This window comes from Dasypus novemcinctus, chromosome 26 (assembly GCF_030445035.2).
Source record: "Dasypus novemcinctus isolate mDasNov1 chromosome 26, mDasNov1.1.hap2, whole genome shotgun sequence".
In the NCBI taxonomy this organism is placed as follows: Eukaryota; Metazoa; Chordata; class Mammalia; order Cingulata; family Dasypodidae; genus Dasypus; species Dasypus novemcinctus.
The window spans coordinates 26,508,163-26,524,238 of record NC_080698.1 but is presented as its reverse complement, the minus strand read 5'-3'; positions in this window follow the sequence as shown (position 1 = coordinate 26,524,238).

The window sequence follows — 16,076 nt, the reverse complement described above, 5'->3', positions numbered from 1 at the left end:
TTAAAATGCAACCTGTTTTTCCTTCTTCACTCTCCTATTTTCCCCCTCCATGGCACCACTTTCTAACATGCTATATAATTTACTTATCTATTATTATCTTTATTGTTTATAGTGTCTCCCTCCTCTAGAATCAGGGCCCAGCTTCATGGGCGTGAGTTCTGTGCACAGGGTCCCAATTTCAGACGGTCCCCACTCTTGATTTAATGCTCTGCTGTCATTGTCTTGAAATTTTAATAATTTTTGAACAAGGGGGTCCCATATTTTCATTTTTCAATGACATTATGAGACCTGCAAATTATGTAGCTGGCCTTGTCTAGAATATAAGCTCCATGAGGGCAGGGCTGTTTGTTCTGAACTCTCCCGAATGCCAAGTCCCTGGAGCAGGAATGTATTCATAGAGGCTCAGTACATGCTCAGGTTCTGCCATCTCTTAGGTGCATATTCTGAAGCTGACCTTTACTAATTTAACCAGTCCTCTATGAACTAGTTTCTATTATATATATATATATATATACATATATATATATATATATAAAACTTGCTGCAACAACCTTATACACAAAATTTGGTGCCTTTGAGTGGTTTGCTTAAAATATTGTAAAGGGATAAAATATGTTACTTGTGACTCTTAGTTCTTTTTTGGTTTTTCTGTTTTTGTTTTTCATTTCCTACTTCTTTTTAATTTCTGATTACTCTGATATTATTGAGCATCAGCATGCTTTCATTGGGAACAGTTATGTTTAGCAAAGTGCCTGCAGGCTGTAGGATTTATTTCCCATCAGAGCAGAGTTACCAAGCACAGTGTCTCTATTAAACCAGTGGCTGGTATCCTTGGCTCCGGCTGGAATCACTGGGGGAGGAGGGTTAAAAAATGCCAATGATTGGGCCCCACCCCCAGAGATTCTGATGTGGTTGGTCTGGGGTGTGGTCAAGGTTTTGAAAAGGCCCCGGGTACTTCTAAATGGCAGCCTTTACATTCTTCATCTGCTTTAAACTCAGAGCTTGAGTAGGATTGCCTGGGTCTGCTTTGCCCCTTTCTTTTTCATGGAGTATCTCCTGTTGCCTTTTTTAAGTTTGCAATTTAGCAGCAGCTCAAAGGAAAGATGGTTTGAGATTATTTCTCCAAAGTCACCTAAAAAGCTATCATACTTACAGAAAGTTATTAGCCAAATATAATAATGAGCATATGTGTCTCAATTGTAAATTCTCTTTTATATTACTGTCACCAAGTGAACTATTAGTAAGGATAATTGAGAGATCCCTACATTCTCAACAAGAAGAGATCAGAGCACTATTACTTAAACCAAGATTTAGCCAGAGTACTTTAAATTTGTTTGAAAAATATTTTAATGTACTTTTTAAATGAAGTGTGTGGTATGTTAAAACTTAAGCGAAAAAAATACAATATTGAATAATTAGCAATAAGCAGTCATGAGGAAAAATTGTTTTCTAGCAAGTTCTTAGCTTCTAATGTATTTATGATGCTTTTTTCCCCACAACTACATTTAGCAGCCAATTTTGGGGAATTCACCATTGATACCACTAGCCCTGACTGGGGACAAAATGGGAACTCAAAAGATACCATTGTAATAGTCATGAAATCCGAAAACAGGTGGTATCTTTCTTTGGTTGCTGAATTTAGCATGGCCAGTGAAAATTTCATCCCTCTCTCCAACCCACTGATTTCACAACCCTCTATAAGGCCATCCCTTCAATGTGAATTTTATTAGGCAGGTCCTCCATTTATTTCTCAGAACTTACATCTTAATTGATTTTAACTCTTTCCATCATTTCTTGGAAATAAGCTCAGGACACAGCAGTTTATTAGCAAATGTATATGGAGAATCTACTTTTTCCAGGCACCGTGCTGAGCACTCATTGTCAAAGAAAAGCAGTAAAACCCCAACCGCCCTGAAGTTTAAGAGTTTGACAGGAAAGATAGACATTAAATAATTTAAATATGAAACCATATATCTGATAAGGGTTTAATATCCTGACTATATAAAGAATTTCTATAATTCAACAACAAAAGACAAAATTCCCATTTGAAAATGGGCAAGGGGTTTGAATGGACATTCCTCCAAAGAAGACTGCAAGTGGCCTACAAGCACTAGGAAAGATGCTCAACATCTTTAGCCTTTAGGGAAATGCAAATCAAAACCACAATAAGATACCGCCTAACTCCCACCAGAATGACTTTTTTTTTTTTAATGAAAAATAAGTGTTGGTAAGAATGCAGAAAAATAGGAATCTTAGTACATCGTTGGTGGTAATATAAAATGGTGTAACTGCTGTGGGAAACAGTTTGGTGTTTCCTCGGAAAGTTAAGGATAAAATTAACATATAACCCAGAAATCCCACTTCTAAATATAAACCCCGAAGAATTGAAATACTCAAACAGATACTTGTCTACCTGTGTTCATAGCAGCATTAGTCACCATAGCTAAAAGATGGAAATAATTCAAATGTCCATCAACCAGTGAGTGAATAGACACACACAATGGAAGAATTTTCAGCCTTAAAAAAGGAATGATGCTCTGATACATACAGCAACATGGATAAACCTTGAAGATATCATGCTGAGTGAAATAAATCAGACACAAAGAGCTACTGCATGATTATAATTATATGAAATAACAAGAATATGTAAACTCAAGTCAGAAAGAATGCTACAGGTTACTAGGAGCAGAAAGGAGGGGGGCGGGAATGGAAGTTAATGCGTAATGGCTACAGGGTTTCTATTTGGGATGATGGGGAAATTCTAGATATGGGTGGCGGTGATGGTAGTACAACACTGTGAATGTGATTAATCACTGAATTGTATGCTTGGGCATGGTTGGAATGGAGAATTTTATGTTGTATATATGGCTCCACAGTTTAAAAAAGAGAGAGACACAAAACCTGGAATGCATCTGTGAACCTTAGGGATAGAAACCCACTGCCTATTCCCTTAGGGGGATATATTAGTTTCCTGTAGCTGCCATAACAAATTACCATAAACTTGGTGACTTCAAACAACAGCAATTTATTCCCTCACATTTCTGGAGGCGGAAGTCCAAAGTCAAGGTGTCAGTAGGGCCATGTGCTCTCCAAAGGTTCTAGGGAACGAGCCTTCCTCATGTTCTGTGGCTTGTGGCTACATAAGTCCACTCTCCGCCTCTTCCTTTACATAACCTCCACCCCTGTATTCACATGGTGCTCTTCACATGGTGCTCTCCCTGTCTCCAATTTTCCCTTTAAGGACACCAATTGTAATGGGTTAGGACCTCATCTGAACTAAAATATTTACAGCTGCAAAGATCCTATTTCCAAATAAGTACACACCCTGAGGTTCCAGGTGACATGAATTGGGGTTGCATAAGGGATGGGGGCATAGTCAACCAGGTAAAGAGAAAAAAAGAGATATAAGGAATCTACGTGGGACAAGTGACCCACATTGCTAAAGTAATTCCCACAACAGAAAGCACTGAAAATGGCCCACATTCAACACCTCAAAATCCTAAGATCCATTAGAATCACCGCAAATAAGTGAAGGTAAAATCATGTGTTGGTCTGGTTTTTACAAAGGACCGAAAGTTTTATTTATTCTTCCATAAGAGCCAACACTTGGATTATAGAAAGCATGCTTAACCTGGGATATTCTTTGCGGTTGGTTATTTTCCTTTAATGGGTCTTCTTGACAACTTGTAGCACAGGTAAACATTCCCTGCGATGGATGGGCAAAATTATTGAGCAAGGTGAAATCACCCAGGCTGGCTTTTGGTGTTTTGTCCCCTCAACCTATTCCAGTTTTATTTTTGAAATCTATTTCATGGGGGATTATTTTTATTACTTTCGTGTGTTTTGTTTGGATTGTTTTTTGTCTCTTCATTTTTATTAATAATTGATTTCTTCTCTCTTCATGGATTCCATTGGAGTGAATCAAATGAGAAACCCCAAAGGCACTTGCCCAGAGAATGAAAGCATCTTTATTTTTCCTTCATATTAATGAACTTTGATTTGGATTTTAAGGAAGGTGTGACCTTTTGTGCCCTTTACTCACTATATCATGGATGTTTACACAAAATGTTGGGAAACAGACAGGTCCTTTTACTGAATTTAGACCAGAGGGAATTCCATGTTCTCTATGATTTTATGTATTTTTAGGAGAGTCTAAATGTAGGCATCCCCAAGAACAGGATTCCGGCTTTGGAAGACTGGGAAGAGCAGAAGTGACAAACCTTTACTTGTGTTTTTATTTTTTAATTAGAGAAATTGTGGGTTTACTTAGGAAATTCATGTTAAAAATGCAACATTCCCATATCCCCCCCATTGTTGACACTTTGCATTAGTGTAGTACCTTTGTTACAATTGATGAAAGAATATTGAAAGAACATTAACCTATTACTATTAACTATAGTATATAGTTTGCATTAGGTATATTTTTCCCCATATACCACGCTATTATTAACACCTGTAGTGTCATACATTTGTTATAATTCACGAAAGGACATTCTTATACTTGTACTATTAACCACAATTCATTGTCCACAACAGGGTTGACTATGTTATATCGTCCCATGTTTTGTCTTCTAACTCTCCTTCTAGTAATATTCACGACACAAAACTTCCTGTTTCAACCGCATTCACAAAGATAATTCAGTGCTATTAATTACGATGACAATAATGTGCTACTGTCATCACTATCTATTTCCAAACATTTACAATCAACCTAAACAGAAATTCTGCACAAATTAAGCAACAGCTTCCCATTCTCTACCCCAATTTTATCCCCCCTGTAACCTATATTCTAGATTCTGTGAGTTTGCTTACTATATTTAGTTCATTTCAGTATGACCATACAGTATTTGTCCTTTTGTGTCTGGTTTATTTCATTCAACATAATGTCCTCAAGGTTCATCCGTGTTGTCTCATGCATCAGGACTTCATTCCCTCTTACAACTGAAAAATATTCCATTGTATGTATATACCACAATTTAAACCTTTATTTTCTAGTTTGTTTTTCTTATACTAGTAATACAGACTACATTAGGTCTGTTACCAAATCCAGACAGTATAAGGCAAAAACTGCTCTTTTTTTTTTTTTTTAAAGATTTATTTTTATTTATTTAATTCCCCTCCCCTCCCCCGGTTGTCTGTTTTCTGTGTCTTTTTGCTGCGTCTTGTTTCTTTGTCCGCTTCTGTTGTCGTCAGCGGCACGGGAAGTGTGGGCGGCGCCATTCCTGGGCAGGCTGCTCCCTCCTTCGCGCCGGGCGGCTCTCCTTACGGGGCGCACTCCTTGCGCATGGGGCTCCCCTACGCGGGGGACACCCCTGTGTAGCACGGCACTCCTTGCGCGCATCAGCACTGCGCACGGGCCAGCTCCACACGGGTCAAGGAGGCCCGGGGCTTGAACCGCGGACCTCCCATGTGGTAGACGGACGCCCTAACCACTGGGCCAAAGTCATTTCCCCAAAAACTGCTCTTGATCCCCTCTCCCCTCAGTGCCTTCTCCCAGAGCTGGCCACCATTGTCAAATTATCGTTCATTCTCCCAGACATGTGCACATACATGTGCAAGTACATAAAAGCATACTTATATACTTTTTGTCTGTGGGCTTCTAAAATGATGAGTGCATGAAAATGTACTTATTGTTTGGCAATGTCATTTGTTTTCTTAATATACCTTGGAGATCTTGCCAGGTCAGCGACTATTCTTGTGCTTTTTTTTTTTTTTTTACTGCTGAATAGTATTCTGGGTTACGTATTTACTACACCTAATCTCTTTTAACTTTGTCTGCCATGGGATAAATTCCTCCACAGTTTCATGGTTTTCTTTGTTGCCATTTGTTTGTTTAGCTTTTATTTTTATTTTTTTTTAAACTTAACTAGACCATGCATGATTTTTATTTCCCCTCAGTCTAAAGGAGACCAAGATTTTTCCTTCACCTCTGTGGGTGTGAGGCAGGGTGGAGGGGAGCTAAGGGGCACAAGGAGAGGGGAGAGTATGGGGGAGTGAGAAATTGAATTTTTGAAGGCTGGTATGCAAGTCCGCATTCTCACTAGCCCACAGTTTTCAGCTGCTTTTCTCCCTGCTGAGCTAGAAAGTGGGAGAATCTGGCATTTGAGGATATAGAGTTGGAGGAGGCAGGCAAGGCCAGAAATGTCCAGGGTCGGCTGCAAGCCTCCAGTGAAAATTAGCATTGCCAGTGGGAAATCTGGGAGAACTTCAAAAGCTCCAGGCCACAAGAGACACCCCCAGCTTGGTTTCCAGCGACTCCGCAGGGTTTCCAGGGGGATTTTCATCCAGTTACCAAAATGCAAAGGTGATCATTCTGTGCATTTTTTTAAAGAATGCTTTGTGTATATATATACCCAAGTCCCTATATGCCATAGGAAAATCTGGAATTCTTTTTTTTCCATTTGGATGAAAGAGTAAATGACCCAGGGAAGGCAACAAAACAAATTGCTTTTCCTGGTAAATCTACACACACCATCTGATATGTGCAATTCTGGAACAAAATACTTTGACCTCTTGTCTAAGGTAGTGGTTCTCATCTGGGACAGTTTTGCTCTGCAGGGGACATTTAGCAATGTCTGGAGACATTTTAATGATCACACCTGGGGTGGGGCGTGGTTTTGCTACTGGCATCTAGGGGTAGAGACCAGGGATGTAGCTAAATATCCTGCAAAGCACAGGACAATTCTCTACAAAAAAACAATTATCTGGCCCAAAATGTCAACAGTGCAGCGTTTGAGAAACCCTGCTCTAAGCCAAATGATAGAGATTACTGGGATCTTCCAGTTAGGGAAATAATAACGAAGAATATGGACATCTTAATTTTGCAGAAGATGTACTTTTAGAAAGGCTGCCTGCCTGGGGAAAAAAATGCTGATTAAAAAAATCTTTCTTCGAAACAACGATATCTCAGCAAACAATTTCCTTTTACTTTTATCTGATATCTGCTGAAGCAATCTGTTAAATTTCTTAGTTGTAAAACACAAGATTCTTGGAGGAGAGCTTGTGACATCTACAGCCATCCCAAGTTGAGTTACATACTCAGTTGAGTTACTTCTATTAAATGGCCTTGATTTAAATCTCAGCCAACCATTGCGGTTTCACCTTGAGTTAAGTAGTAATACAAGCTCCACAAGGTGGTATGAGGATTAATTAGTTAATTTCTGTAAGGTCTTTGGAGATATAAAAAGTCCACTTTGAGTTCCAACCATTGTAATTAGGCAATCAGGCCCTTTTTTAGCTATTCCTGGTGGCTTTGACCCTGCCTGCCTGCTCAGCTGTCTATGCCGAGCACCAGGAGGAAGCAGGATATGGCGAGCTAGAGCGGCCCGTGGAAAACCCAAACCTTGTTTGTAATGACTGTTTCCAGGTTCTCCTTTAATGGTGAGATGAGGAGAAAAACACCTGCTAATAGAAATTAAAGTCCCTTAGTAGCGATGGAAGACTTCAAGTGCTTACCTCAGATATATCAGTAAGTAAATAAAAGAAATGGTATATTCTTTCATTCATATTCTCTCTCTCATTCTCCCTCTTCTGCAAAGAGGAAAGCATGATTAGGCTACAGTTCAAATCTCTCAGGTAAAGCGCAGCCAGCATCGGGGAAATCAGTTTTCCGTGCAGACGGTGTCTTTTAGCGCCTTTGGAGTTTGCATCCTTCTTCCTTTGTAACCATCAGCATTGCTCTTGTTATTACCATCTTGTGTTTACAAAGCCCTTTGTAATCTGGGGAAAAGATGAAAAGGATTAACACACCACCTCCAAAAAAGAGAGAGAGAAACAAAACACCTACTCTGTGCCAGGCACAGTCTTGGGGTCTCCCTTTCCCATCTAATCTTCACAACATCTATTGATATCAGCACAATTAGCTCCAATTTACAGATGAGGTAACTGAGGGTCACAGAGGCTACTTATGATCTCCCTATCACAGTACTGGGAAGTGATGGTACTGGGACTATTTCAAAGTCAATGTTGAATTTTTTTTCCAGACTCCCAAGCTACAAGAAATTTTCTCGCACCTTTTCTTTCTTCCCCCCAATCTGGTTTTGGTCACCTAGGGAGCCCAGTAGGGAGGGTGGCATTTTGGAGAGGCAGAAGTTAAAGGATTTACCTATGGCTACCAACAAGACAGGCAGTGAGTTTTCCTTAGTCGCCTCTCATGCACTGCTCGGGCCCTGCAGTTGGGCATCTACACTGGCTCCTGACTCTGAGTCTGCAAAGGCCTCCCATCCTTCTTGACAAATACAACGTTGCTTTTCTTTCCTCTCTTTGCACTAGATGTAGTTGACCATTCCCTCCTTGACTATCTCCTGTTGGCTTTGCTATTGCCTTCTGACCCCGCCGACAAGTCTTTTTATCCCCCTTTGTAGTCTCCTTGTCCCTATCTGCCTTTTGAACCCTGATGGTTCCCCAGGGTGCCATCTGGGCATTCTTTTCCGTTTTGATGATTCCATGTATGTCCCTGGCTTAGATCATTGGTTCCTAAACTTTGTATATATTAGAATCACCTGGGGGAGTTTTTAAACTCCCCAGTGTCCAGACTGTACAATAGACCAGTTAGATCAGAATCTCTGGGCATTGGTATTTTTAAAAACTCCCTGGGTGATTCCAAATGCTATTGGAGTAAGTGTCTAGGTTCTTGGCTTTGTCACAAAGAATTCAGGATGGGCCACAAATTAAGCAAGCAGAGAATTTATTGGTGGGTAAAGCAAGAGAACAGAAGTACACCTTCAGAGATAAGGCAGGCTTTCTCAAGGGAGAGAAATGCAAGTTCTGCCACGGGGCCCCTGTTTTCTGGTGTACAGGGCTCCAGGGTCTGCAATGACTGGCATATTTGAGACAAAGCAGGGAACCTTTATCGGGTGATTCAGTTCTCTTACTGGGTTAGGGGTTGCTGTCTAGTGGTGATGGGCTCCTGGCTGCAGCACGTGTTGACCAGTGGTGATCAGCCTCTGTCACCATCCGCAGGATATGAGGTCACCTGAAAGTGGGTGCTGGTGCCCTCCTGCCCCTTCCCTCTTTCCCACCATGGAATGATGTTGCTGGCTGCCTTCTGATAAAGCAGTTGTTGGGTGTGTGCTGTGAGTTGCCCCTTCCTAACTTGCCATGTGATTCAGCAGGTTAATGCTAGCCAGCAGGCCGTTGCCTCAGTTTCTCTCACTAGCCGGTATTTGTGTAGCTTATTAGGTTTTCTGCCCCTTCTTCCTTAGGTCCCTATTCTATCCTGCCTCACAAAGTATAACCACGTGTGAGAACTGAGTGGTGGAAATCATCCTCCGTATGCGTTTCTCAGGTGTGTATTCTAGCAGTGACCTCTTCCCTTAACTAGGTGGCCTACATCTCCATATGCTTGCTGTGTCCCATAGAGACTTCATACTCAGTATGCCCAAAGAGTGGAGTTTTGGATTTAGCAAATAAAAATGCAGAAATCCCAGTTAAATTTGAATTTTGAATGAACTATAAATAATTTTTTAGAGTAATTATGTCCCAAATATTGAATAGGGCATACTTATACTGAAAATTACTCGTCATTTATCTGAAATCTGGCAACCCTGCCTAAGTGAAAATGATCACTTTTCAAATTTCTTCTCTGCCTGTGCCCCTTGGCTCAGGAAAGAGCTTCCTCTCTATCAGTCCAGAGGTAAACCTCAGCGCCTTCTTTGACTCATTTCTTTCCCTCTACCCCTTCATCCAATTAGTCACGGGCTCCATTGACTCTACCTCTGCAATCCCGAAATGCTTCTCCACCCTTTCCTCCTCACTCCTTTGTCAATGCATTTCCCCTAAGTCATTATCATCTCACTCTAAGGATTATACTGGCTTTATAACTGTTACACTCTTTCCTCAGATGATCCAATATCCATGATTTGCCAAAATAACCTTATAAAACACAGATCCAATCATGGCACTCTTCCTTGTAAGAGCCGCTGCTGGCCACTCATTGCCAAAAGAAAAGGCAATGTGCTCCTCCCAATCAGACCCTAACCTCACTTCCCAGCAGGTCCATTGCCAAGAGACCCCGTCTTCCTGCTCCACAAGACAGCTTGTCTGGCACTCCCCCAAGTCATGGCCCCAGCTGTTTCGTTGGCCTGGAGTGTCTTCCCCTTCTTAACAAAATTTTTCCCATTCAAGGCAAAACAAAGAACAAACAAAAACAAACCCACCTTGGAGTCATCCTTGTCACTTCTTCCTCACAAACCTGCACCTGTAGACTCTTCCTTAGACCTCTTTCCAGCATCCAACCACTTTCCCTATCTCCACAACTAATGACCTTTCAAGGTATCAGCGTCTCGTGCCTGGGCTCCTAAAACTGCTTTCTAATGGGTCTGATTGCTTCTGTGCTTGCCCCCCTCCAAAAGGGAGTCTTTTAGAAAGTAGATCAGCTCATCTGCTTATATGGCCCCTTCCTATTTCATCACTCCCACTGCCTTTGATGATTACTGCAGGCAAGTTTCAGTGCCCACCAGCTTACCTCCAACTGCCAGAACCTGAATTTCAATGCCTGTGAACTTGTGTCCAGCAGACTCTGTTCTTCCCATGTAAGCAGCAGACTAGCCATGCCCAGGAATTAAAGACCCCCCACCCCCACAGCCTTCACCAATGACTGGCAAGCCTTGGTACCCTCTAGGGGGGATATGATCTACACCAGGTGTTCTTAACTTTTTTTGTTCCAATACCCCTTTGCCAGTCACATGAAAACCACAGACCCCTTACTAAGTCCACACTATACTGTGTATTATTTAATAAATATATCACACCTGCACCAACACGTCCCCATAAGAATAAAGTTTTTTTCAATTTCAGTTCAAGCTTATGGATCCCTTGTGAAGAATCCCTGCTCTAACTGTTTCTCAGAATTCCCTAGCAGGATTAGGCCCCAGTTGCCCACTGTGGTACTTGGCTTAACTTACCATTCATTGGCTCCTTCTGTTCTCTGTCTCACATCTTCACTCCTGTTGTGGGGTCAAATCCCAAGTAAGTTATTTGCATTCAAATCATTGACTCAGGGTCTGCTCCTAGGAGCCCCCAAACTAAGACACTAGTCAGCTCTTAGTAGACTTTTCTCAGTGTGTTAGATCAGAAATGGCCGTCTGTGCATGATAAGTAGGAAACCACACAGAATTGAAAGATTGCACAGAATCAAGAGAATTTGGTATACCTTATGATATTACAAGACTGACCTCTTTTCCTCCTTATTTTAACCCACTCCTAAAATTGGGGAGAACTTTTATCAGGCATTTTGGGGAATGCCTGTGTAACTCCCAATAGCCCCTTAATTGCCTCCGTTCACTTACAAAGAAAGTTCCCTGGGAGCCATATTTATATTCTGTGCCAATGGTGATAGATGATTGGACCATGAGTGGCCATCTGACCCAAGCTGCGTCAATAAAATTGACTCTCTAAGGTATAGGGAATTAGTAGTTAAATATTCTGGTTCATTTTAAGCTGAGAAAAATAAAATACAGAAACAACAGGACAGCCATTTCCCACCACATGGGCAGTATAATAGAAAACACTTGTCTGTAGAGAGTGAAATTAAGATAGGCAGAGATGAGAGAAAGAGTCACAGCATAATTTCTGGCAGATTTCCTGCCCTTTTTAAAGCTTATCTGCATCCATGCTGATGGGTTCTGAGAGACAACTGTATCCTTATAATTTTTTTGTTTAATGCTAGCTCAACTTAGTTTCTGTTACTTGCATCCAAAGGGTCCTAATGAGTACAGTTTCCATGGAGCTTGCTACAAAAGAACTGAAATATCTTTGATGTGCTTTTCTGGTGGGAGATTTTTGTCCAAACCCCTTTGGTGGCCAAACAATAAGCATCATGTACCCAAGGGCCTGTGTGGGCGAATGTGGGGAGCACAGTGCTTCATGTGTTTTTTTTCCTCTAGGATAAATGTGATAGCTAGGTTAATGGTCAAGCAAGCACTGGGCTAACTGTAATACAAGGGCATTTATGGACTTTAGTCACCACTGACTTTACTGCAGTCATAAATCATAGATAGCTGATTATATTTGCATCAGTCAGAGAGACTGCCATCAGCAATGAGTGATGCTTTATCCAATCAGTTGAATGCCTTAAAAAGGGAAGTGATTTCAGCATTGAGTAGAATTTCCTAGCTCTTCTTTGGACAGCCAACGTCTCCCAGAACTCATCAAGGCCTTTCATTGGACTTTCACTGAAGACCCTGGTTGCAGCCTGCCTGCGGAACCTGGACTTGTGCATCTCCACGGTCACGTGAGAGACTCTGATAAATCTCTTACTATTGACAAATATCTTGTGTTGATTCTGTTTCCCTAGAGAACCCCGACTAATACAATAAATTATTGTCAAAAATATTTTGCCCATCCAACTATAGTATTTGGGGTCATTTTACATCTTTTTTTCTGTTAAGATTAATTTTTTGTTTATTTCTCTCCCCTTACCCCCATTTTATTTCTTAAGACTTCTTGTCTAGGGAAGCAGATATGGCTCAACTGATAGAGTGTCCACCTACCATATGGAGGGTCCAGGCTTCTACACCCAGGGCCTCCTGACCCATGTGGTGAGCTGGCCCACGTGCAGTGCTGTTGTGCGCAAGGAATGCTGTGCCACGCAGAGGTGCCCCGTGTAGGGGAGCCCCACATGCAAGGAGTGTGCCTGCAAGGAGAACCATCCTGCATGAAAAAAAAACACAGCCTGCGTAGGAGTGGCACTGCACACACAGAGAGCTGATGCAGCAAGATGACACACACACAAAAAAAGAGACGCAGTTTCCCAGTTCCGCCTGATAATATAAGCGGATGCAGAAGAACACTCAATGAATGGACACAGAGAGCAGACAACAGTGGGGAAGGGGAGAGAAATAAATAAAATGAATCTTAAAAAAAAAAAGACTTCTTGTCTATGTTAAGTCCTAACTTTTGGGGGAAATGTATATCCTGTGGCTCTCACCCTAGAAACTCTTAAGCACAGTTAAATAGAACAAAATAAGCAATGCCAGCTTTTCAGATACTTTTTATAATTTGATATATTGGAGCACATGTTTCCAAATAATTTGACTCAATCAATTTCTCCCCTTACTCCCATACCCCTCTAAACCCTTCCCCCCACTTTTCCTCCACCTGGATGACACTGTGAAGTTTTCCAATCCTGAGAAACTGAGCCAGTAAGGAGTTGATATTGGTGCAGCTGCAGTGTTTGATTCCACTGGTGATCCCAATTAATAGCTCCCCTGTATTCATTCCTTTTATCCTGTAAGTTTGTGGTTCCTTTTCACTTTGACTCTGGGCCAGCCTCGTGACTTGATTTAGCCAGTACAGTGTGGCAGAAGTAATGGAGTGACAGTTCCAACCTAAACCTAAGTTTGTTTTTTTGCCCAGTGATCTTGCTTATAGTTGTACCCCAGCTACTCCATGAGAACCCAGTCTCGACCCTGGGGGATGAGAGTGCATGTGGACCAGAACCAAGTCAGCACAGTCATGGCCATCTGAGACAAGCACGCTCGCAGCCAATCTGCCTGCTGATTGCCAGGCACATGAGCGGGTCCAGCCAAGATCAGCAAACCAGGCTCAGGTCAGCAGAACCTTCCTGGTAATACACAGACTTGGGAGAAACATAAATGACTGTTGTTAAGCTTCAAGTCTTGGGTGTTACATAGATATAGTTGATTCTGGTGCCAAATCTTTATTCCATTGGAATTACAAATGCTGAAAGGAAAAGGTATTACAGTTTTGTCTATATGTGATGATAGATTTCCACCAGATTAGGAGACTATACACTAAATGATTGTCTTAACATGGGCTTTGTTGCATACATGAAAGTCACTCTACAGAGACGAAAGAGATTAATTAATCCTCCGGAGCAGGGGTTGGTAAACCATGGCCAGTTTTTATAAATTAAGTTTTATTGGAACTGAGCCACACTTATTTATGTATTATCTATGGCTGCATTTGCACCAGAAATGCAGAGTTGTATAACTATGATGGAGATCATATGGCCCGCAAAGTCTAAAATATTAACTATCTGGCCCTTTACAGAAAAAGAATGACAACCACTGCTGCAGAGACTCTAAAACTAAGGTTCACTGAGAGGTCCATGTTCCAATATTTAGAAGAGATATGCCATATGTATTAAGACTGCAAGGGCAGAGAAAATGATTTCAAGTAAGAAGCGAAAACCTGAAATTGGAAGGGCAGATGCTCCAAATGGCAGGCACCGATTGGGATGGAGGTGGTTTTCACATGGATACACGGATGCCGCGTGCTGCATGGGGAGAACCAGCAGGGGTTTATTTAATTAATGACCAATAGCAATTCCTCTTTTCAACAACAGGGAGCCCAGCTTGTTCTAAATATAAATGTCACCCTTAAACTCCTTGAAAATCACTTTTCTCTGTAGTCAGCAGCTCAATGTCTGTAATCCTCTCTGGACTGCAACTTTTTTGGAATGTAAGAAATTGTAGAAAAAAATATGAAGATCAGTTCCAATTAACTCTGCCACTGATTTACTTCCTAATAAATAAAGACAGGAAGAGCCATGAAGATTAACCATGCTTCCCATGGATCCCAGATATTCAAATCACTCCTTCTAGCTCCTATCTTATTTTAGCCTAAAAATAACTGGGGAAAAGAGCTATGAGTGAATGGCACAGATAAAATTTTCTTCCCAAATTTGTTTTAATTGAAACATGTGAGAGACATGTATAAATTAAACGAACACTTCACAGACCTTTGTAGAGTGAAATGCTTTTTTGGCAGTGTTTGTACAGGGGTATCAGTTTCTCTTCCTCTTCCTGCCCCCACTGATGAGTCCTTGCCATGTGCCAAGGATTGTGCAAACGGCTCCCCTCCTCGAATGTTCTGGAGAAGCATTTCAAATTCAACATCTCCAGCACAGCATGAATGATTCCTCTGCCCAAACCCGCTTTGTCCTGTCTTGCCCATCCCTGCTGAATTCCAGCAGCCCAACCCCGTTGTTCACACCCTAAACTCAGCCCTTCTTGGCTTGTTCCCCTTTCTTCTCCCATCCAATGCCTCATCACATTCTGTCTGTTCTTCCACTGAAATCGAATTCAAATCTGACAATGCCTCCACATCCGTCTAGTCATCCCTGCAGTCCACACCTGTGGCTTAGCTGCCTGTGCACAACTCTGTAGCTGGTCTCACTGCTTTCGTTCTAGCCCCTGTGGTCAAGTCTCCCCACAGTAGCCAGAGTGATCTTTTCAAGATATAAATTGGGGGGAAGCAGATTTGGCTCAACTGATAGAGCGTCTGCCTACCATATGGGAGGTCCAGGGTTCAAACCCAGGGCCTCCTAACCCGTGTGGTAAGCTAGCCCACGTGCAGTGCTGCCATGCGCATGGAGTGCAGGAGTGCTGTGCCACGCAGGGGTGTCCCCTGCGTAGGGGAGTCCCACACACAAGGACTGTGCCCCGCATGGAGAGCCGTCCTGTGCAAAAAAAGCGCATCCCGTGCAGGAGTGGCGCCACACACACGGAGAGCTGACACAGCAAGATGACGCAGCAAAAAGAGACACAGATTCCCGGTGCCACTGACTAGAATACAAATGGATGCAGAAGAACACACAGTGAATGGACTCAGAGCAGACACCGGGGGTGGGGGTGCGGGGAGGGGAGAGAAATAAATAAAAAAAGAAAAGAAAAAAATTGGGTCAAATCCCTTCCCTGCCCAAATCTTCCAATATCTTGCCACTCAATAAATCCCAAGCCTCTTACCACTGTCTAAAGGGCCCTGCACGATGGGGTCTCTCACTGCTTCTCTGACTTTATCTTTGACCCCTCTCCTCTTCTCTTCCTTCAGTAGCCATATCACTCCAGACTTTTTTCTGTTTTCCGAACCACCCAACCTATTTCCTCACCTGCGTTTGAGCTTGCCCATCCCTCTAGGGGGGAGACTCCTCCCTTAGTAACTACAGCCCCCTCTCCCTGCTCTCCTCCCGTGGTGCTACACCACAAGGGCTCCCCGCACCCCCAGGACATTTGGCAATGTCTGGAAATATTTTTGATTTGCACAACTGGGGGAGGAGGTGGTGGTACTGGCATCCAGTGGGTAGGGGCCAGGAAGGCTGCTCAATCTCCTAA